This window comes from Kogia breviceps, chromosome 4 (assembly GCF_026419965.1).
Source record: "Kogia breviceps isolate mKogBre1 chromosome 4, mKogBre1 haplotype 1, whole genome shotgun sequence".
NCBI classification, from domain to species: Eukaryota; Metazoa; Chordata; class Mammalia; order Artiodactyla; family Physeteridae; genus Kogia; species Kogia breviceps.
This window is the reverse complement of record NC_081313.1, coordinates 147329183-147353344: the sequence shown is the minus strand read 5'-3', so window position 1 is coordinate 147353344 and position 24162 is coordinate 147329183. Positions and strand designations below refer to the sequence as shown.

At 42.7% G+C, this 24162-nt stretch overlaps 1 pseudogene; it reads right to left on the bottom strand.

The window, feature by feature from the left end:
- Positions 1–8749: 8749 nt before the first annotated feature.
- Positions 8750–9418, bottom strand: LOC131755479 (RING finger protein 11-like; annotated as a pseudogene).
- Positions 9419–24162: the final 14744 nt, after the last annotated feature.

The window sequence follows — 24162 nt, the reverse complement described above, 5'->3', positions numbered from 1 at the left end:
AAATTATGCCATTTTAGTCTTCAAGACTTAAATGAATCAAGTGTTTACCAGCTGCTGTAGTTTATAAGCTAATAAAAATCTCTACATCAGCAATTTGTAAATATAGTTTTTAAAATAATGCCTTAACAACTTAACAGTGGTTATAATGACTGTATTTAGGGCTAAAGTTATTTAATAATTTGACACGAAGCCTTTTTAATAGTTTGATGGTGCAGATCAGGGATGGGCAAAGTATGGCTGGTGGGCCAGATCCAGCCCGTCGCCTGGTAGAGAAAGTGTTTTTGGAACGTAGTCGCATCCATTGTTTAGAAAGTGTTTTTGGAACATAGTTGCACCCATTGTTTACATGGTAGCTATGGCTACCTTCACCCTACGCCAGTGGGGTTGCGTAGTTGCAACAGATACTGTATAGCCCACAAGGCTGGAAATGTTTAAATTTAGATTTTAAAAATTGAAAAATTCTTTGATCCTATAGAGGGCAAGTCCAGTGACCCCTGGGATTGAAAACAGTCAAGAACACAGGTGCCGAAGCCAAATGGCCTAGGTTCCAGTTCCCTTTCTCCCATTTCATAGCTAGTGACCATGAACCAATCACTTAACCTCTGTGCCTCATTATGAGGTTGAAATGAACTAATTTGTATAAATAGTTTGTAATTGATTGCTGTTATTAGCAATCACTAATTTGTAAGTGATTGCTGTTATTTTTGCTTGGAGCTTTTAGAAGTTACTGTTAATAGAAAAATGACACTCATAATTTTCATTTTAGAGTGTCAAAGGCACTTTGAGTCCTTTATTTTCTCAAGAATGTGATAAGACTTTTTTCATTTAAACTCAGTGTTCCCTAATACCAAAATTTATTTTATGAATATAAAGAATTGAATGTCTTTAAGACAAGACTTGTGGTGAAATGTGAAACCATTATTTTCCCAAGGCACATCAAACTGGCTGTGCATAGTCCAGGCCTCTAAAGTCTGTGTGCATACCCTAGGAAGCATGTGAGATCCGTTTTGTAATACAGTTTTTAAAATAATGCCTTGGACTTCCCTGGTGGTCCAACAGTTAAGACTCTGCGCTCCCAGTGCAGGGGGCCCGTGTTTGATCCCTGCTCAAGGAACTGGATCCTACATGCATGCCATAACTAAGAGCCCGCATGCCACAAATAAAAGATCTGGCATGCCGCAACTAAAGATCCGACACAGCCAAATAAATAAATATTTAATAATAATAATAATAATAATAAAATGTCTTAGATTTAGGAAAAGAAAACATTAGAACTTATTTGCCTTTGTATCATTTTAAAAATATCTGTGTGGTTTATAATATACATACATTATATGTATAGAACTTTGTGTATATAATTTGTTAATAAATAAGATGCATATTAAAAAGTTTTCTTATGGGTTACCCTACCCAGTCAGGTGTTTGGAGACCATTGGAGGACAGAATGATGACATTTAGAGCCTCAGCAATCATAGAATTTAGGACCCATTCCCTGACTTAGAAGCTAAGGAAAATAATTCCTAGACTGTCATTGAGTTGTCCAGCTTTACATAACTGTTCAGAAACAGGTCATCCAGTGGCTGGAATCTAATCACTGACAGACTAGAATCTAGGTCACTGGACTCGTAAACCAGAATGACTTTTTAATTTCTCAGCTTGATTCCCCTGCCATATATGCTTGATATGTGTGTGTGTGTGATTCTCTGATGTAATAAGCCATACTCAGTAGGCACACCCTGTTTCCTTATTCAAGCATCTTAATTTCATCCCGTGAAATCTGTGAAGTATCAGACCACCAGAAGGCATGCAGACACCTGGGCTGAGAGTTTTCCTTCCAGGAGATCTGATCTTGACTGTATGGCTGGTTTGAGGTGCATCACTCTGAACTAAGACACGCTCATGGGTGACCTGGGTGCAAGTGCTTTTGCGGAATCTCTTAGTGAGGTTTTGTGGCTTGGAGGTCAATTCTAAAATTGAAAATATTGAACTTTTAATATGATATATGCTTAGCTTTTGGCATGATACTGTTGTGATAGGATTTTTTTTGTAAAGCCTCATTTTTCTGATAGGTTTTATTTTGCTTGTAAACTGTCTCTACAAGTTGCATATATTCTTTTTTTAACATCTTTATTGGACTCTAATTGCTTTACAATGGTGTGTTAGTTTCTGCTTTATAATAAAGTGAATCAGTTATACATATTCATATGATCCCGTATCTCTTCCATCTTGCATCACCCTCTCTCCCACCCTCCCTATCCCAGCCCTCTAGGTGGTCACAAAGCACAGAGGTGATCTCCCTGTGCTATGCGGCAGCTTCCCACTAGCGATCTAATTTACATTTGGTAGTGTATGTATGTCCATGCCACTCTCTCACTTTGTCACAGCTTACCCTTCCACCTCCCCATATCCTCAAGTCCATGCTCTATTGGGTCTGTGTTTTATTCCCCTCCTACCACTAGTCTCTTCATGACATTTTTTTTCTTAGATTCCATATATGTGTTAGCATACGGTATTTGTTTTTCTCCTTCTGGCTTACTTCACTTTGTATGACAGACTCCAGGTCCATCCACCTCATTAAAAATAACTCAGTTTCATTTCTTTTTATGGCTGAGTAATATTCCATTGTATATATGTGCCACATCTTTATCCATTCATCTCTTGATGGACACTTAGGTTGCTTCCATGTCCTGGCTATCGTAAATAGAGCTGCAATGAACATCTTGGTACATGACTCTTTTTTTTTTTTTTTTTCGGTACGTTGGCCTCTCACTGCTGTGGCGTCTCCCGTTGCGGAGCGCAGGCTCCAGACGCGCAGGCTCAGCGGCGATGGCTCCCGAGCCTAGCCGCTCCATGGCACGTGGGATCTCCCCGGACCGGGGCACGAACTCGTGTCCCCCGCATCGGCAGGCGGACTCTCAACCACTGCACCACCAGGGAAGCTCTCTTCTTTTATTTAACAGTTTTCAAAATAATGAGTTGATTCACAAATATCCTCCAGTGATGACCAATTTTTAAAAATTTATTTATTCATATCACCGTGGACTCCGTTACAGTTATTATTCTAAATGAGGCCCTGTTTTTGGCTAGTTGGAGCTTCTCAGTGACTCCTGAGTCCTTTTGATATGACATCAGTTGTTTTTAGACTTTTTCAGTGGTCAGAGCTGGGAGATATGTATGTTTGTTTTCAATATAAAATATGTCATAGGTTCGTACTGCTACTTTCCATTTAAATTCAGAACTACAGAATTTTTACTTATCCTTTTCTGTCTTCTATTGATAGTCGACTTTCTCCCACGCCGAGAATACCAGTTCTCAACAATGCCTGAAATTTTCTCTATTTCCTAATTTGAGTCCAAGTTCTTCTGACTCTATTATACTATTCTACTTAAATCACAGCCGCTTTGTGGCCCTTGAAATATAAGATAGAACATAAATGTAGGTAGAACTGTTTATATCCTTTTGAGTTACATGTACATTCATTCACATAGATTTGCTTTTCCTTTTGCATGCCTAGTAACTGTGATTTTTCTGCAGTTTCAATGAAAATCAAGTGATACTTACTGGTTAAAGCAGCTTTGGAAAAAATGGCTCTCATCAGAATGACTGACATACTAAGTTTAATGTACTCTCTTGGTTTATATTCTGCCTTCTCTAATTAAATTTTTATTCTTTCCTGACAAATGAAGCAATACATATTTTCATGGTTTTGCCTTAAAGGACTTACCAGAAACTATTCGTTATTTAAGAATTTGTACAATTGGGCATCAGGTGCCAGATGATGACACAATTTTTAAATTCCCATGTGCTATTAATGGTTTTGTGAAAGAAAATAAAGATAATGGTGAGTTGTTTCTGTTTTTTTTTCCTTTACCTGAACTTTGGTATGCATTTTGAGTGGGGTTGGGGATTTTTAACATTTTTAATAGTTCTGACATTAAGCCTGTTGTGTTTGGTAACAGTAAGGTGGAAATGTCTGAAGGTGCTGATAGGGTATGGTGTTTTTCCTGTTTATGGTCACAAACAATTTAGTTTAGTTTGGAAAGTGATTTTTGTGGAAATATGAACTGAAGTAGCTTACTTACCTCTTTTTTAAAAATTTGAATGGAAAATACATAAAAAGATAAAAATGTTTTTTGTCCTATTTATTGGTTGAGATGTGGAAGAAAAGGTTAAGCCTCTCAGGTTCTTAGCGTATATAAAAGAGAAAAGAAAAAGCAAAGGTTCAGAGTGGGACAGATCCGTAGAAGCAAAACAAAAGAGAGTGGACCAGAAGAGTGGCTTCCTTATCATGTGTTTAAGATATTTTTGCTGCTTTTACCCTTTGGGTACAAGTGAGGGAGAACACTACCACCTCTTGTCCGTATCTTCAGACAGGAAGAGCTGCAAAGGCTGGCGTTTTCTTGTTTCTGCTTTAAGATCTACTCTGTTGATAGTGGGTCTTAATACTGTCTCAATTGTAAGGCTCCGCCTGCCTTTTTCTAGCATCTAACTGTCAGAAGGAACATGGTATTTGCTGTGTTTTAAGACTGAGGAATCTTTCGTCTTTGGAACACCAGTGACCCACAGGAGAAGGTGTTCATCTTGTCCTCTTTCTAAATTTAGGCCGAGGAGTGTGCACTTTATTAAATAAACCTGACAGACAGTAAATATTCCATGTATATATAAAATGATGCACATATATACATAAAACAGGGAGTAGGGGAGAAGGAATAGAGATGGAGCTGGGAAGATAGGGGATAGGAGATGAGAGAGAGAAGGAGAGACTGGAATTTCAAGATAAATTTTCATTCTATAACCTGGATGCTTAATGCAGGTACTAGCTCTTAAACATCTTAAGACCTATACACAGATCTTCCCTGTACTTTAGCTTTAAAACTTGAGAGGCTTGTCCTTGCCCATGATAAGCAGGGTGTCTACAAAGGAGGCAAATTATCTGATTTGTGTAAACTGTAGTCACAGAAATGTTACCCCTTAAGATGTTAGGGTGCAGCTGCTGGCCCTCTCACTTCCTCCAGGCTCCTTTGTGTGTGTTCTGTCTGTTCCGCGTGGGCTAGAAGATCCTTACGAGTGCATGAGGACACGTTTGTAAACCTTGATTGTGCACATGTTATATATACCAAATGTAGTCCATTGCATATTCTGACTCGTGTGTGGGTGTTCTGCATGCAGTGGGCTAACTTCACCATGCTCTCTGCCATTGCAGTCTCAGGACCTTAGTTATGATCCGTTGGTGGTTTTCTCTGCTCTAAGCCCCTCCCACAGATGCCAGGCTCACTGATAAAGAGGAGGAGACTCTACTATCCACTCCCTAGAATTGGTAGAGACTCAGAAAATAAATTGTTTTAGTAAACACCGAGAGGCTTATAGGTTTGTTGTTAGGGCACGTGGATACAGAGGTGACTAGAAGTCTTTGTTCAGTAGCAACTTACAGTTATCTAGGAAGGTAAACATGTAGTGACTATAAAGTGGGTTAATTATAATAAAAGAATCAAGTGCAGCAGGAAAATAGAGGAAAAATCGAGGAAGGCCTGACCGAGGAGACATCATTTGAGCTGGGCTTGGGGGAAGAGGATTTTGCCTGAATGAGGAAAGGACAGCCCAGGTATTGGGAAAAGGTACTAAAGGCACAGGGCTTGAACTTGTGCTCTGGAGGGGCAGCCTCTGGTTTGACTAGAGTGTAGTGTGAAAGGGCAAATAATTCATACATTCATTTTCAGCAAATATTTGTATAACACCTTCTAAGTTGAAGGCACTGTTCTAGGAAGTAGGAAAAGAACAAAGTTCTTGCCCTTACGTACTTTACGTTCTAGTGGGGGAGAGAGATAAATAAATAAGTAAATATATGGAGTGTCAAGTGGTGCTAATTCATTGGAAAATAACAACACATGATGAAGAGGTGAGGGCATGTGGTAGGTGATCAGGGACACCTGTTTTATAGACAGACTTATTGGTATCCACTGTACCCATGGTTTAAACAGGACTGGCTACCTCATCTGCAGGTGAGTTGCCAACCCCAAGAGGCAGACCATGTTTAAATTGTTCTGTTTACAATAGTAATGCAAGCTAATGTAAGCTGAATGCAAAAACTGCAGTCAGAGAAATGTATGAAGTGGAAGGCAATTTTGCCTCCTACTCAGAGGTTGCCACCAGTCATAATTTAGCACATATGTTTTCAGACGTAAAAATGCAGATGTAACCATATACGATGCTCCCTTGTTATCTGCAGCGGGATTGGTTTTAGGACTCCCCATGGATGCCAAAATCCTCAGATGCTCATTTTTCCATATGTAAAATGGTGTAGTATAATTGGCCTTCCATATCTGCAGGATATGGAACCGTTGGATATACAGAACTGACTGTACATGTGATTGAATGGTATAGTATTCAGACATTTTGGTGTATAATTTAATATATGGTGGACAGCTTCCTAGGAAAATATTTGGAGATGTCATTATTTATTTATTATTATTTTTCCCTCCAAATTTGCTTTATGTAGTTGGATATAAATTAATGAACAAAAATTTCAGCAAGATACATGTAACAATTTAATAGAACCAGATATTCTAATTCTTTGAGTTTTTCTCAAACTCATCATGGGGTTATAAGAAAATTGACCAACATGCATACTACTACAATTAAATGTCAAATGTTTAAGTGCTTATGACATACTAAATTCTTGTATAATGAACTTATGAAGAACCCTTCAAGAGACTTGTGTTTTGTATGTAGAAAAGTGTTGAGTTAAATATTCAACTCAATATAAAATAATAAGAAACACTTCTGATTTGTTAGGTTGAGATTGCTTCTCCTTGTAGTAATGAAAAATTTTTTAGCTGTAGTATCACTGGGCTGAACAAATATGTCACCTTCGAGTACATAAGGAAAAATAAACACATGCTAAATGGGTAAAACATTACAACTCCATCTTTCCTAGACCATCTCTACTTCTAACACTTCAGAAGCTTAGAGATTCAGAGTGTTCTTACGTTAATTGCAAGAAAAATATAAAGGAGAAATTCCTTCTTTTTTGAGATCACAACTGTGAAGTCGTGATTATACAAATTCTGCATTTGTGTGCAAAAGGTGAAACACATTTATCTTAATTTTCCCTGCTTAGAATTGTCAGTCAACTAGCAGGACTTTCCTTCCAAGAAACAGAGACTGAGATGTGTTTTATAGGACTTCAGTAACCTCAGCACTACAATAAGAAAACATGCAGTATCCTTTTGCTGTGGTTCAAGACAACAGGGAAGGAGGTCACAGGAAAGAATAAGTCAAAATTGTTACAACTGAGAAACTTTTCTCAGTTTAACCATGGTGCCTCTTTCATTTTCACATAAGCATGGTGGCATAATTCAAGCTCAATAAATCAGAATTCTTAATGTTGAAAATTTACCTTGACTTTTAATTATCACCATATTAACAACCAAAATGATTAGATGAAACACATAAGAAAGGGTAATGTTAAACCCCCATTTACTAGAGTTAGTTTCTGGACACATTAACTCATTTTTTAATGAGAAGAGGAACCATGAATCTCAGTTTGCTTACAAGCTAGGAGATCACTTTGAATTCTGCCTTTCTTAACTGCCAGTAGATACAGCACTTGTAACAGGTTATAAATGAACTGGTTTTCAAGCACAGAGCCAGCCCCAACAGTAAGAGTACACTATTTAAGAAGACCTAAGGCAATGAATTCCATTTCCAATGGAAAAAAAGAATCATATGGTCTTGGACAAACAATTCTGAATGGTTTACTTAACAGTTCCTTAGTAGTTCTTCCTTGCTCATAGAACTTTATGATTTTTTGAGGAGTGAAGCATTCAGCTTTAGTGGATAAATCCTTGTTAGGCTGAGACAATCATTATTCTATCCCTCTTTGCCATGAATTGTCTTATGAATGGTCATATCAATCTGATTTGGCAAATGAGTAATTAGGGGAAGGCTGTTATTATGCTTATGAGAATGATATTTTTCTCTGAAAAAAGATAAATAATATGCATTAGGTAAATGAGCATTTGGGGTCTTTTTCTGCTCACTCCTTGTTTTGTGAGAATATGATTCTTGGTTTTACAGCAGCCATCTTGTAACCCTGAGATGATCATATGCCAATAATGGCAAATGGTAGATTAGAAAGAACCAGCAAAGACAGAAAACAGCAACATCAATAGTAACAACAATCACAGCCAAGGAACAATGGGACCTTAACTTGTGGAGTTCCTATAAAGTAAAAGATAAATGCTCTATGTTTATTCTAAAAAAAAGAACTATGCAAACAAGCTTAAAACTAGTTTTTTTGTGCCAGTGTTGTAAAATGTAGCTGTAAATAATACCTTGACCCAAATGCCAGTAACTTCAGAAAAGAATTTGGGTAGGGGGAAGAAGAAAGTTATCTCACTTAGGAAAAACAACTACTATCTTTATCCTAATCTTCGACACAGAAGTGAAATATATGTAGCTGCTGTAACAATTTACACAATTCCTATGTACTGGAGAAATAACAATATCTAAATACAATTATATTTTTAAACACTGGGTGATGGCTTTACATAGAAATAGCATCCTACTTTTCCCCCTAAATTTCTAAAAGATCACGTACTTATCCCCAACATCTGCAGCCGTTCAGGAATTTTTAGGAAACTTTCATGCATGATCTTAATTCCCAATCCGTGGCTCCTTGGGCTCAACGACAAAAGACGAAAACCACCAAAAATGATGGTTCCCTTGAAGTCAGGTGAGAGACACTGGCTCAGTTAGTCTTGTAGGACAGAAGCAGTGCTGCATCAACTGTCTCCATGCAGGAGGGGCACGTGAAGGGTCTCATCAGCCAGTCACCTGTACAGCCCAGGTGATCTGCATACACAGCAGTAATCCAATTGGGTTTGCATAAACAAAGTCCATCATACAGATCCCACACTCCCAGATCTTTTAAAAAAATATTTGTTTTATTTAATTCATTAATTTATTGGTTTGCACCGTGTCTTACTTGCAGCCGGTGGGCTCCTTAGTTGTGGCATGCCAACTCTTAGTTGCGGCATGCCTGTGGGATCTAGTTCCCTGACCAGGGAATGAACCCGGGCCCCCTGCTTGGGAGTGTGGAATCTTTACCCACTGCACCACCAGGGAAGTCCCCCGGATCCTTTCTTCTGATCCATTTCTTCCAGGGTCATAAACTCCTTCAGGCTGATGCTGTACGAAGCCTATTCTTTGAGCTATCCTAATTTGTTCCTCTCATCTGAGTGGCTGGGCATGTCTGGCTAGGTGTTGGATGATAGACCAAAACTGGAACTTGATCCAGATATGGCAGTAGCGGCTCCTGATCCAGCTCCGTCCCCTTGCCAAAGCTAGCCCAGTCAGACTGAGACTTGTGAGGCATGGAGATGTGATCCGAAGTGGGGGAATTAAGGCAGTTCCCCATCTTCCGGGGCTTGAGTGTGTGATCTGTTGTGTGCTGTTTTGACAGTCTCCCAACCTCATTCTTTTTTAAAAAATAATTAATTAATTTTATTTATTTATTTTTGAATTTTTAAAACTTATTTATTTTTTATACAGCAGGTTCTTATTAGTTATGTATTTTATACATATTAGTGTATATATGTCAATCCCAATCTCCCATTTCATCTCACCACCACCGACCCCCGCCCTGCCCCACTTTCCCCCCTTGGCGTCCATACGTTTGTTCTCTACATCTGAGTCTCTTTTCTGCCTTGCAAACCGGTTCATCTGTACCATTTTTCTAGATTCCACATATATGCATTAATATACAGTATTTTTTTCTCTTTCTGACTTACTTCACTCTGTATGACAGTCTCTAGGTCCATCCACGTCTCTACAAATGACCCAATTTCATTCTCTTTTTTTGTGGTACGCGGGTCTCTCACTGTTGTGGCCTGTCCTGTTCCGGAGCACAGGCTCCGCACGCACAGACTCAGCGGCCATGGCTCACAGGCCCAGCCGCTCTGTGCATCAGGGATCCTCCCAGACTGGGGCACGAACCCGTGTCCCCTGCATCGGCAGGCGGATTCTCAACCACTGCGCCACCAGGGAAGCCCCAATTTCATTCTTTTTTATCGCTGAGTAATATTCCATTGTGTATATGTACCACATCTTCTTTGTCCTTTCATCTGTCGATGGGCATTTAGGTTGCTTCCATGACCTAGCTATTGTGAATAGTGCTGCAATGAACATTGGGGTGCATATGTCTTTTTGAATTATGGTTTTCTCTGGGTATATGCCCAGTAGTGGGATTGTTGGATCATATGGTAATTCTATTTTTAGTTTTTAAGGAACCTCCATACTGTTCTCCATAGTGGCTGTATCAGTTTACATTCCCACCAGCAGTGCAAGAGGGTTCCCTTTCCTCACACCCTCACCAGCATTTGTTGTTTGTAGATTTTCTGATGATGCCCATTCTAACCGGTGTGAGGTGATACCTCATTGTATTTTTGATTTGCATTACTTTAATACTGAGTGATTTTGACCAGCTTTTCATGTGCCTCTTGGCCATCTGTATGTCTTCTTTGGAGAAATGTCTAGTTAGGTCTTCTGCCCATTTTTTGATTGGTTTGTTTGTTTTTTTAATAGTGAGCTGCATGACCTATTTATATATTTGGGAGATTAATCCTTTGTTGATTCATTTGCAAATATTTTCTCCCATTCTGAGGGTTGTCTTGTGGTCTTGTTCATAGTTTCCTCTGCTGTGCAAAAGCTTTTAAGTTTCATTAGGTCTCATTTGTTTATTTTTTTAAGGCTGCATTGTTCCTTTGGTTATTGATGAGCATATAAAAGTCAGAAGTTTTTGATATTATAAAACGTCCAAGTAGTGAACATTCCTGTGTGAACATCTTTGAATATATATGCTTTGTCTCAGTTAACTTCACTCAGAATTGAACTTCTGCATCAAAGAGTTTATGCCCTTATGCTTTTTGTGGATGTTGATACACTGTACCAATTTATGGTTGTTCATGCAGGAAATACTTATTGAGCATCTGTTATGTTTAAGCACTGTTCTGGGTGCTAGCAAAATGACTTGTGAAATTTTGTGAGTGAAGAGACTTGACCTGACCTTTGTGAATTCTAAGAGTGCAGAGAGGGAATAGATAGTCAAGAATCATACTCTGCATGTCGAATTACAACTCTGACAAGTGCCAAGGAGAGGGACATGGTACCATGAGAGCATATTTTAGGGAGCATTTGATCTCATCATGGAGTTTAGAGAAGGTTTATTCAGGGATGTTTCAGCTGATATCTGAAGGATGAGTCGGTATTAACCAGATAGGGACGTTGGGGAGGGATTTCTGAGCATAAGGAATAGCACAAGACCCTATAAGAGGAAAGCATATGCTGTGTGGGAGGAACTGGCCGGGATGGTGGGGCTGTTGGGGGAGCATGTCATGATGATGGAGCTGCAAGTGTGGGTAGGAGCTCGATCGTGCAGGCTTATGTTTAAGGTTTCAGACTTTAAGAGGAATAGAAAACCATTGAACTTTCTTGTGGACGGTGAGTGTGTGGAACATTACCAATTGCACTTTCAACCTGTCGTTTTGCTACCGAGTGGAGAATACACTGTGGGGAGAAAGAGTGGAAGCGAGGAAACAAGTTAGGAGACTTTTGTAGAAATTGGGCATAATGGTGGCTTGGACCAGGGTGTGGTGGTCATTTTGGTGGAAAGATGTGGACAGATGCTAGAGGTATGTAGGCAGTATCATTGTTAGCACTGGTTGTGGGTTGACGGTGAGGGTGAGGGAGAAATAGCTGTCAGTGACGGTGATTCCTAAGCTTCTGGCTCCTATGGTTGGTTAGATAGGGTTTTTTAGATATGATGTAAATCTTGATCCTAATTTGTCTTTTGTTATTTGTCGGTTCGTGATGAATACTCTGTCATATTAAGTCTCCTGTTTTGAGTGTACAAAGCATTTTGACTGAAACTGACTGTTGTATGTTATCAGATAACTTTTTAACATCTGCCAGTTTGGTCCTGTATTTTATTCTCTTTCATTTATTAATTAAATTGTTGTATTAATGTAAATAATTATATTAATAGATTGTCTAAAGTTGCATTATCCTTGCATCCTTGGAATAAAGCCTTTTTGTAGTCATGGTATATATCATTGTTTAATAATTATTGATTAGATGTGCTGATATTTTCTTAGGATTTTTATATCTATATTTGTAAAGCGAAATTGGACCATTTTTGCAAAAACTTGATTTTCTTTTCTTTTTATTTACAAATGACTTGAATTTTGTTGTTTTGTAGATATTTGATTGATGTAGAAGGCATGTGGCCAGATGATGCAATTGAATGTAAGTATCAGGGTTGTCACTACTTTTCCCTTTTTATAAAATATGAAGGTAGAAGTGTAGGAGAATGTCTCAAATTTTGGAAAAAGAGAAAAGTTTGTAATTCATTTGTCCTGACATAGCATAACCTTTTACCAAAAGTTGATAAAGGAATGTATCTGGAAAAAGCGAGATATAACAGCCTGAATAATTAGTCAGTGGATTTCAGCTTGTTTTTCTTTTATAAATTTTTTAAATTAATTTACTGAGTTTTGATATTATATCCACTGCATCACCAAGGAAGTCCCTTTTTCTTTCTTCCTTCCTTCCTTCCTTTCTTTCAAGCTGCAAGTCATTTTAAATACATGACTTCTTACTAAAAGTCTCCAGTTCATATAACCAAGGGATTTATAACTTCTCCTTTAAAAGATTTATTCCTGGGACTTCCCTGGTGGTCCAGTGGTTCAGACTCTGCACTTCCAGTGCAGCAGGCATGGGTTCAATCCCTAGTTGGGGAGCTAAGATCCCACATGCTGTGCAGACAAAGAAATTTTTTAAAAAAGTTATATTCCTGTATTATTGAATTTAGTGGTTTAGGTTTTGTTTGAATATTTAGAAGATTTCAATTTATTTACCAGGAACAAACAAAACATCATGTAAAAATAGTTTTCCAGAAAGTATTTCCATCATTCTCTTCTTCCCTTTCTCGTGCAGACTGGTGTTTTATCTTTACAAGTTCTGCGTCGTTCCATAAGAAAGCTGCTCTTCTTCTGGTTTCATAAGAGATGGTGAACAATGGTAAAATATCCAGTTTACCTAAATTTCTTGAGTCCACTTCGGGGAGCAAATGATGGGGTGGGATGTTGGGACAGAGTGAGAGCTACAGATTCTGGTGAGACTGAGAGTCAGTCACAAAAATTCCTGGGCTGTGGTGAAGGGAGAACAAATATAAATCAAGTTCCTGCTGGTGGACAGGAAGCCACAGTGAAGAAGAATGGTGTGTAGCTGGGCTGTGTAATTGGGCCCATAAGTGCTGTGTCTTCTGATGGTAATTATGAACAGAAACCAAATAATAATTCCTAATAACATGTAGGTGACCAATCTTTGAGAGCTGAGGCAGAGAGAAGGAGAGACGGCATTATACCTTGTCTCTGGTTCATTGAGTTTCCCAGGCTGATTTGTGACCAATCTTGGGTGAAATCATAACTAAATCATTTTTGCTAAGGTGATCAGCTTTCATGGGGTCCTTTGTCTGCACTCTGTCCAATGAAAAAGCCCACTGATGAAACAGCCATGAAGAACATGTTTCCTCATGGCCTCGCACCTCCATTTCAAAGTGCTTTAAAACTTCTTTTCATCCAAAAATCAATGACAGAAAAGGATTGGGATCAAATCCCGTACAGACGTAGTGAAAGAAAAAAGAGAATAAGGAGCAGAATAGCATCTCTTCAGACAATAAAATCAAGTTGGAAAAGACAGGTCCACAAACCAGATCAAAACTGTAACCTGGTATTTCACAGTGGGCTTTTAAAAGATGTTAGGAAAAAGAATGCAAAAGTTGAAAGAACATGGATTGAGGAGGGAATGGGAAGTTATTGTTTAATGGCTATAGAGTCCCTGTTGGGGATGGTGAAAAAGTTCTGGAAATGGTAAATGCTGATAAATGCCACCTTTGGGTGTTTGGTTTTAGTTGATCTTCTTCCATGTAAGGGTTTGGAGAGATTCAGAGACTGTGCGGCTGCCTCCATCTTTCTGAGGTCCTGCTCAATCTTTTTTGACATAATTATTTTGAAATTGGAGAGTGGTGATGTTTGCACAGCATTGTGAATGTATTTAATGTCACTGAATTGTATACTTGAAAATGGTTGAAATACTACATTTTGTTTTATGTGTATTTTACCATAATAAAAAAAGATGAAAGAACAGCATAAACCAGAATTAGGTAAGATGATAGAACTCAGGACAGAATTCAAAATAAAAGAAAAAAAATTCAGAAATGAAGACTACATTTAAAATAATACAAGAGTGGGTACTTCCCGGGTTGTCCAGTGGTTAAAAATCTGTCTTCCAGTGCAGGGAATACACGTTGGATCCCTGGTTGGGGAACTGACATCCCACATGCTGCAGGGCAAGTAAGCCCGCACGCAGTAACTACTGAGCCCACGTGCTCTGGAGCCCACGCGCCACAACTAGAGAGCCCACGAGGCACAGGGAAGACCCCATGCACTGCAATGAAGAGCCTGCGTGCTGCACCTAATACCTGACACCACAAAAACTAAACAAATAAATAAATTAAATAAATTAAATAAAATAATATGAGTGAATGAACATACTGGATAATGCCTTAAGAGAAACAAACAAGAAAAGGAAAAAAAAATTTAATCAAAAAGAAGATAAAAATAATTTTAGAGAAATGGCAAACATAAAACAGGCAAAAATAGGACAGCTCTGAAAAGAGTAATATAAATAGGTGTAAGAATCTATTATACCATAAAAGTGACATTTAAAATCAGTGGGACAGATTAGTCAATCAATTGTGATACATACATGTTGGGGTATAAATATTTCTCTGGAAGGATCCACAGCACGACAAAAGCAGATGTCTCTGAGGAGGGAAACGTGTGGCTGGGGAAAGTGGGACAAAGGGTGACTTTTCATTGAATTGTCTTGTGTATGTACCTTTTCTAATGTTCTGTCATGTGAATCTGTTACCTCTGAAGTTCGCTGAGTTCAAACCCCAGTTCCCCAAATTGCTAGCTCTTAATCCTGGGCAAACTCTTCACACTCTCCAAGCCTCTTTATCTGTGAAATAAGGTCAGTAACTTAGCCTGGTGCTGCCTGGCACAGAATAAACTCTCAATAAATGGAGTTTATTAGTGAAAAAACCCCAAATGCCCATCAGTGCAGGAATGGATTTTTTAAATGGGGTGTATATGTGAAATATACAGTCATGAAAAGGAATGAAGTACTGACACATGCTACAACATGGACGAACTTGAAAACATCATGTTAAGGGAAAGAAGCCAAACAACAGTGGTCATATGTGTATTATTTCATGAAATGTCCAGAAAAGGCAAAACCATAGTGACAGAAAGCAAATGAATGGTTGCAGGGACTGAAGGAGGAGGGGATGAAGAGGGCCTGCTGATGGTTACGGGGGCTTCTTTTTAGGGTGATGAAAACGTGATGGTTTAGATGACGCTGATGGTTGCATAGGCTTGTGAATGTACGAAATGACACTGAATTTGCAGTTTCAGAAGGTGAATTTTATGGCATGTGAGTGACATCTCAGAAAAATAATTTTGAAAATGAAAATTGCCAGATTTCCCATAGTTCCTATCCACTGTCTCCATCTCTCCCTTCTTCCCACTGCATTCCTTTTGACGCCCACCCCTGCCGCTCTCTCCCACCCTCACTCCCTCGAGCTGCCCCACGAGGCCTCCCAGGGAGCCCCTGAAACACTGGGCGCCTGCGTCCTGTGGCTGTTGGAGCGGCTGCCCAGTGTGTGTGCCCCCACCACTCTCACCCGTGAGAGTGGCCGCTTCCCTCGCATTCTTCTCGTGCGTTTCAGCTGATGGTGATGTTTACAGAAGGCAGCATGTGCCCTGTTCCATGGAGGAAGCCCCTCAACTTAATATTTAGGCCCGTCCAGAAGTTTAATCTCATCCACCAGTAACCTCAGGATGCTGTGCTCTGAAAGCCAGGTTGGCCACCTGCGGGCACTTGCAAATACTGAGGACTTCGGAGGCATTTGGGCCTCCAATTGAGGCCTTGTACCTCCACATGCAATGTGACCTCAGCCCTCTGCTGCACTTCTCTAAGGGAAGTGGCACAGGAATACTGACCTTGCCTGTTGTTGCCAGGATTAACTGAGTAGTGCATTGGCTGCCCTGGTGCTTAGGTGTTGAGTACATGGTGATGTACATACCAGGCCCTACTGGTGGGCCTCCTGATGCAGCAGTTCCCTTGGCTCTGCCCCTGTCGTCAGCTGCCCCTAGGATAACTCGGAGCCCGAGCCACTTCTCTGGTAGATTTCCCTATTCCCCCACTATGGTCACACCTGCATAAGGCAACTCAAACCTTTCAGAGATGTGTCCTGAACCTCTTCTTTCCATACATACCTATCTGGTGGTTGTGAGACTTAAGGCCAACCTCCCCAAGAGACTTTTTCTGTTTCTCCTAGTAAACCTAGACTCATCTTCTGTCATCTTCAACTCTACTCAAATTTTGTTCTTTCAACCCTGACCTCTGGCCCTGCTTTTTACTTCTGCCATTTCATCCTCACTCCTGCTTCCTTTCATAAATCCATAAATCTCTTGGCCTTCCTAGCCCTGGGCCAAGTTCCTTCCTCTTTCCTCAGTTTTCACCCCTTTCCTCCCGTTTCCTTCCTTCTCCCATCCAACTTTCAGTCCTTCCTTTCACATGCAGACTTTGATTCCAACCCCATCAAAAACATACACGTCACAGTTAGTAGCATCTCAAAATTCAAAAGGTTTATTACTCATCTATTAATCCTATTACATTTATTTCTTCAGTTTTATTGTTTTTAAATATATCAAAATAAATAGAGAAATTTATACCTATCTTATCTATATATGGAAGAACAGCTGGTACCCAAGGTGTCACCAACAATCCTAGCAGCTCTTACTGTACGTATCCGTAGTAGTCAGCAATTTCCATTTCTTTTTCCCTCTCAATGAAAAACATCAGTTTCCCCAGAGAGGTGTATTTCGCAGCATTCTCACGTTCTTGTTGAGCCGCCTCTTCATGGCCTCCCGCTCTGGCCTCTGCTCTTGTTCGATGGGCTTTGACATTACTGGCTCAGGAACATTGGGTTGCCTCCATTGAATTTGGTGCTTCCTGAAGTCTTGGAATAGAAATGGGGTTTGGAGCTCCGGTGGGGACTGGTGCTTAGTCAGAGCAGGGGGAACAGGCTCCCGCTTAGAGAAGTGGAAGGTGAAGTTTTGTACGGTGCAGGCCTCGGAGCAGCAGACGGACGGACACTAGGCTGGGTATGGTCGGTCCAACCCGCTTGGGTTGGGTTGGTCGCAGTTGGCTGAGCTGGTTTGGCGGGACCTGGCAAAGAGGCCGGAGGTGGCTGGGGTGAACTCACTGCAGCAGGTTGAGCTGGGTTAGTAGCAGCAGGCTGGGCACGGTCAGCCACAGCAGGCCGATGTGAGGCCAGAGACTGTGGCCTCCGAGGAGCAGGTCGAGCTTGAGGCTTGTCCCAGGCAGAAAAAGGCAGAGGCATCCAGTTGACCTTCCCAGGAGGAGGCAGCTCATACTGGGATGGAGATGGACACTCTTTTTCAGCACTGCTGTCTGGTTTCTGGGCTTGGCCTTGAGTTTTCTCAGGACCCTGACCCTCACGTGGGGTATGCCGCCATGGCTGGATCGCTGGGGGTGGCTGGCGGTCTTTAGGGTTGATTGAATTTCCCAAGACCCGACAGGAAGAGAGCCCAGTGTTCTTATCATTCTTCTTCCCCAGTGCGTGAAAAACCGTCACAGACTCCAGCATGCGCGTGGCTAGGGAGGTTCGAGGCTTTTTAAAGTTCTCTTGGATAAGCTCAGTTTGGTGTTTCTTTCGCTTTGTCTTGGGAATTGTTGGGTTCTCTTCTGCCTTGACTTTGTTCCCTGACTTTTTATTCTCTAATGTAACACATAAGGAAAAAAAAAAAACACGCTTTGTGAGACAGTCAGTGATTTGTCCAGAGTCACACAGATAGTAAATGTCAAAGTAAAACTGAACTTAGGTCTCCGGAATTCTAGTTCAATATTCTCCCTCATTATTCCATGCTATTTTGAATCTACTACTAAATTTAGGGGCAAAATAAATGTAATGAAAAACTTTAAAAAGTTTCTTTTCTTGGGCTTCCCTGGTGGCTCAGTGGTTTAGAGTCCACCTGCCGATGCAGGAGACAACGGGTTCGTGCCCCGGTCCGGGAAGATCCCACATGCCGCGGAGCAACTAAGCCCGTGAGCCATGGCTGCTGAGCCTGCACGTCCGGAGCCTGTGCTCTGCAACGGGAGAGGCCACAACAATGAGAGGTCCATGTACCACACACACACAAAAAAGTTTCTTTTCTTACCTGCCATGGTCAGAGAAGAAGAGGAAACATCAACTGCAGATACAAGGGATGAGGAGACAACACTAGAGGATGTCTGAGTGGCTGCAGCTGAACGGCACATGTGTCCAGTCCAAAGGTCACTGGTTACTGGTCACTGGTCACTTGTGATGATGCAAATTTGTTTACAAACAACTCCATGGAAACCCCAAGAGTCTACCAAGTGGTAGTAGGTTAGGTAGGAGAACGATGTCACAAAGCATGCAGTTTACAGGTATGAGATAGCTAATAGGGAGGTCCGATCCCCAACAGGAAGGTGGGATTGGGTGAAGAGAGTGTAGGAGAGCTAAAACAACACCTAAATTTCTGAGCTCCGGGAAGGAAATCCTAGAAGACAGATTTACCTTCCCCAGGCTCTCACATTAGGGAAATCATTGCAACATTTCTTACAGATGTTCATTAATATAATTAACTAACAGTTACAGAGGGAGAGACAGAGGGAGAGGGAGATGGAGGGAAAGTGAGAAGGAGGGAAAGTGATGGAGGGAGGTAGAGGGTGAGGGAGAGAAGGAGGAGAGAGGGAGAGGGAGGGAGGAAGAGACCTCTCTCTCCCTCTCTCCCCCCTCCCTCTCCCTCTGCCTCTCTCCCTCTCCCTTGTCTCTGCCTCTCCCTCCATCTCTCCCTTTCTTGGAGGTAGTGAGGGAGATGGAGAGATGGAGGGAGAAGGAGAGGGAGAGTTGGAGGGAGAGGGAGGGAGGGAAAGGGAAAGAGGGAGGGAGAGAGGGAGAGATGGAGGGAGGGAGAGACATCTTTCGCTCCCTCCCTCTATCCCTCTCTCCCTCTCCCTCCTCTCTCTTCCTCTCCCTCTCCCCCTCTCCCTCCCCCTCCTTCCCTCTTTAGAGAGGGAAGGAGGGGGAGGGAGAGGGGGAGAGGGAGGGAGGGAGGGAGAGACGTCTTTTGCTCCCTCTGTCTATCCCTCTCTCCCTCCCTCTCCTGCTCTCTCTCCCTCTCCCTCCACCTCCTTCCCTCTCCATAGAGGGAAGGAGGTGGAGGGAGAGGGAGAGGGATAGAGGGAGGGGGAGAGGGAAAGGGAACAAAATAGAGGGAGAGCGGAACAGAGAAGAGGGACAGGGAGAGAGTGACATGGAGAGAAGGAGAGGGAAGAGGGAGAGGGAAAGAGGGAGAAGAAAGAGGGAAAGGGAGAGGGACATGGAGAGGGAGAGGCAAGAGGGAGAGGGAGAGAGAGGGAGAGGGAGAGGGAAGTGGGAAAGGGAGATGGAAAGAGGGAGAGAGGGAGAGGGAAGTGGGAGAGAAAAGAGGGAGAGACAGAGAGGGAGGGGGGAGGGAGAGGGAGAGGCAGAGAGGGACAGGGAGCCAGGGAGGGAGAGACGGAGGAGAGGAAACAGGGAGAAAAGAGAGAAAGAACACACCATCTACATTTCTGTCAAATGACACCCGGGATCCTTACACAACCAGAAGAAAATAACACAGCGAGGCACTTTCTCAGCTGGAACCGGAACTGCACACAGGGCCAAACACCACCAGGCTAGCCACACATGTCCAGCTGCGCCCCATCCCCGTGAGTCCGGTCACCAGGGCTCTGAGTGTCTGCTCCTGGGAGCTGGGGTTCACCCTCTTGCCCAGGAGGCCGGGCCAAGACAGCAGGGCCCTGGGCTGGACACAAAGGGGGAAAAGCATCCCCACAGGACAGCTTGTGGGAGCAGATTCAGCTGCCAGATTCTGGAGGCCCGGGATCACCCTGTGGCCCGTGAAACCCAGGAGGCACGAGCGTCTTGCATCGCGATTCCTGTCCGTTGGACTGTAAAGTTTATGTAGGGAATCTTGGAAACAGTGGTAAGAAGACTGAATTCGAATGAGCTTTAGGCTATTATGGACCACTCTGCAGTGTGTGCGTTGCTAAAAACCCTCCCAGCTTCGCACTTGTTGAATGTGAAGATCCCCGAGATGCAGCCGATGTTGTCCAAGACCGTTGAATTAGGTCACAAGTCCCCTCTGTGATTGCTGTACATGAATACATAGCTCTTTGGAATATTTTTTGGAAATTGAGATGATCAATATACCAATGTCCTGCCAGATTAAGAGTAACTTGTAGAGCTGAATTTTGCGTTACTGTGCAATATTTTTTTCATGCTGTCATTTGTAATATGTTTTGTGAGAATCCTTGGGATTAAAGTTTTGGTTCTAAAAGAAAAAAAGAAAAGAATCCACCTGCCAATGCAGGGGACACGGGTTCAAGCCCTGGTCCGGGAAGATCCCACGTGCCACAGATCAACTAAGCCCGTGGGCCACAACTACTGAGCCTGCGCTCTAGATCCTGGGAGCCACAACTACTGAGCCCCCATGCCACAACTACAGAAGCCTGCACGTCTAGAGTCCGTGCTCTGAAACAAAAGAAGCCGCCCTAATGAGAAGCATGTGCCCACAACGAAGAGGAGCCCCCGCTCGCCACAACTAGAGAAAGCCCGCGTGCAGCAACGGAAACTGAACACAGCAAAAAAAAAAGAAAAAGAAAAAAAAAAGATGATACTGGCCAGGTTATCACGAGTAAAATCGTTTGTCAACAAGTCCTGTTGATGGTGTGTATCCTTGATGTGACCTGAGGAGAATGGCATTTTTATCTCTGTCTGAATCTTCCACCCCAAACCCCATAACTCCAGACCAACCATAAGAAAAACATCATAAAATAAAGAGACAAACAAATTGAGGGACCAAATACCTGACCAGTCCTCCTCCAAACTTTCAAGGTATCAAAACCCATCTGAGAAATGTCATAGCCCAGAGGAGACTGGGAGAGAAAAAAGATGTTAGGGGAAAACTAGGGAAATTCTAATAAAGTGTGGACTTTAGTTAATAATAATGTATCCATCTTGATTCCTTAGTTGGATAAACATGTCGTACTAACGTACTAACATGTTGGAAATAGGGGTACTGGGTCGGGGTCCACGGCACTCTGTACACTCTGTACAGATCTGCGCAACTTCTTTGTGACTCTAAGCTATTCTAAAATTAAGCAAGTACTAAACAGAGATAAGAAAGTGATTTCCCTGATTTGAACACGCCTGAGTTTCTTTTCATGGTCACATTTTTGCTCTCTGGATGTGTCTTGGAATCAGTAGCAAAGGAGAGTTGCCAGCCCCTGGGAAGATGTGGCTGGTTTGCAGGTGGCTTGCTCTGGAGCTGCAGACCACGGTGGGAAGTCTGCAGCCCTGGGCTGCACTTAGAACCATGGGAGGGGATGGGCCAGCTCAGTTAGGGATGGAACCTATAAATAAACCTTTTTTTCTTTTCCATTATGGCTTATCACAGGATATTGAATAGAGTTCCCTGTGCTAGACAGTAGGACCTTGTAGTTTATCCATCCTATATTTAATACTTTGCACCTGCTAACCCCAAACTCCCAATCCAACCCTCCCTCACTCTTTCTCCCCCTTGGCAACCACAAGTCTGTTCTCTATGTCTGTGAGTCTGTTTTTGTTTCATAGACGAGTTCATTTGTGTCGTATTTTAGATTTCACATATAAGTGAGATCATATGATATTTGTCTTTCTCTTCTGACTTACTTCACTTCGTAAGATAATATCTAGGTCCATCCACGTTGCTGCAAATAGCATTATTTCATTCTTTTTATGGCTGAATAATATTCCATTGTATGTATGTACCACATCTTCTTTATCCATTCATCCATCAGTGGACACTTAAGTAGCTTCCACGTCTTGGCTATTGTAAATAGTGCTGCAATGAACATTGGGGTGCATATATCTTTTCTTTCTTTTTTCTTTCTATTTCCCTTTCTTTCTTTCTTCTTTCCTTCCTTCCTTCTATCTCTTTCTTTCTCTCTCTCTCTCTCTCTCTCTCTCCCTCCCTCCCTCCCTCCCTCCCTCCCTCCCTCCCTCCCTCCCTCCCTCCCTCTCGCTCGCTCGCTCTCTCTCTCTCTCTCTCTCTCTCTCTCTCTCTCTCTCTCTCTCTCTCTCTCTCTCTCTCTTTCTTTTTTGTCACAAGGCATGTGGGATCTTAGTTCCCTGACCAGAGATGGAACCCATGCCCCCTGCACTGGAAACATGGAGTCGTAACCACTGGACCACCAGGGAAATCCCAGGGGTGTATGTATATTTTTTAATTAGAGTTTTCTCTGGATCTCTGCCCAGGAGTGGAATTGCGGGACCCTATGGCAGCTGTATATGTTCTCTGCAAGTCTCACATCGATCACCTGCACTCCAATCCTTGCTCTCAACGTCATCTTAGGGGAACCCAACCTGCGACAGGGACCTTGACAAGAAGAAATGGCTGAGGGAAAAGCTACCTGCACAGGGAGGAGATAGAGGCCATCGCCCCTGGGGTTCAGTGGGGAGAGTGTGCAGAGATTTGTCATTTCACCCCCGATACTCATCTCAGCCCTCCTGGCTGCCCCACTCTAGGTCACCTCGGGATACAGAGGTGACCCGGTTCGAGTCCCTGAGTGTGCAGGAATCTAGGGGCACCAGTGGGTCTGGATACTATTAGTGCAGGGTCTCCCCCACAGCACTGGGGTTATTTGGGGCAGGTCATCCTCTGCTGGTGGCCCCTCCTGGGCACTGTGTGGGGTTCAGCAGCATCCCTGGCCCCACCCATTTTATTCCAGGGGCCCCTCCCCGCCAGTTGTGACAAGCACAGATTTTCCCCAGACATCACCGAAGAACTGGGTGAGGCGGGGGCAGGATGGCCCTGGGGAAGGACAGCTGTGTTGAAGCAACCAGCCTGGCCCAGGGTAAGGTCTGCCCCAATCCCGTCAGCACATGCATTTAGAACTGCCCCTTCCCTCCCCACCTACCCTGCCCTGCAGTTGTCTCCGAGACATCATCCGCATGTAATAAATCACACCTCAGTTGACTGTTTGCTGCCCTCGCTAGAACGTGAGCTCTTTGAGGACAGGGATGCTGTTCCATCCCCAGCACCTAGAAGAGTGTCTGCTGTGTAGTAGATGCTTCCTAAATACTTGCTGAATAAAGGAGTTGAATAAAGGGATGAGTGGATGAATGAATGAAGGTTACAATGGAAGGAGCGGAGAGGTTCCCTTTCTGGTTCTTGGGGGTTGGGAGATCAAGTGAAAGGTCCGTCCTAAATAGGCTGACCAGCGTTCTGGGGTTCCCGGGGACTGAGGGTTTCCCCAGAGTTCCAGCGCTCAAACCTGAGCGGTCCTGGGCAAACTGGGGGCGGGTGTGGGTCACCCTCTCTAAACACAGTAACAATACCAACTGCAATAGCAAGGGCCAATGACCTCTACGGTCTTGCTGACCAGGGACAGTTCTTTACCTGGTGGGGAAGGGTGGGCCGGGATTGGAATTCTGGTGATCCAGGGCGGGTGAGGAGGGCACACCCCGGGCTTGTGTAGGGGAGTCCAGGAAGGTTCTGGAGGAAGTGACAGTGACACAGGAGGGAGGGAGGAGTCTAAGGAAAGACGTCGCACAGGATAACGTGTGTCAATGGCCCTGGGCCCAAGGTCACACCTGACCAGGGCTTGCTTTTTTCTTTTTTCTCATTTACTTTTTCCCACATGGATATGCAATTGTCCTAATGCCATTTATTGAAAAGTCCTTAATTTCCCCACTTTCTGTCATATCAAGTGCTCATATATCTGTTTCTGGACCTTTATGCTTTATACCATAGAGCTATGCATCCCATCCTTGCACCACTAGGGCTGTTTCATCACTATAACTTTATTTTTTATTCATTTATTCTTGGGGCCATGCTGTGCGGCATGTGGGATCTTATCTCCCTGACCAGGGATGGAACCCGCGCCCCCTGCAGTGGGAGCTTGGAG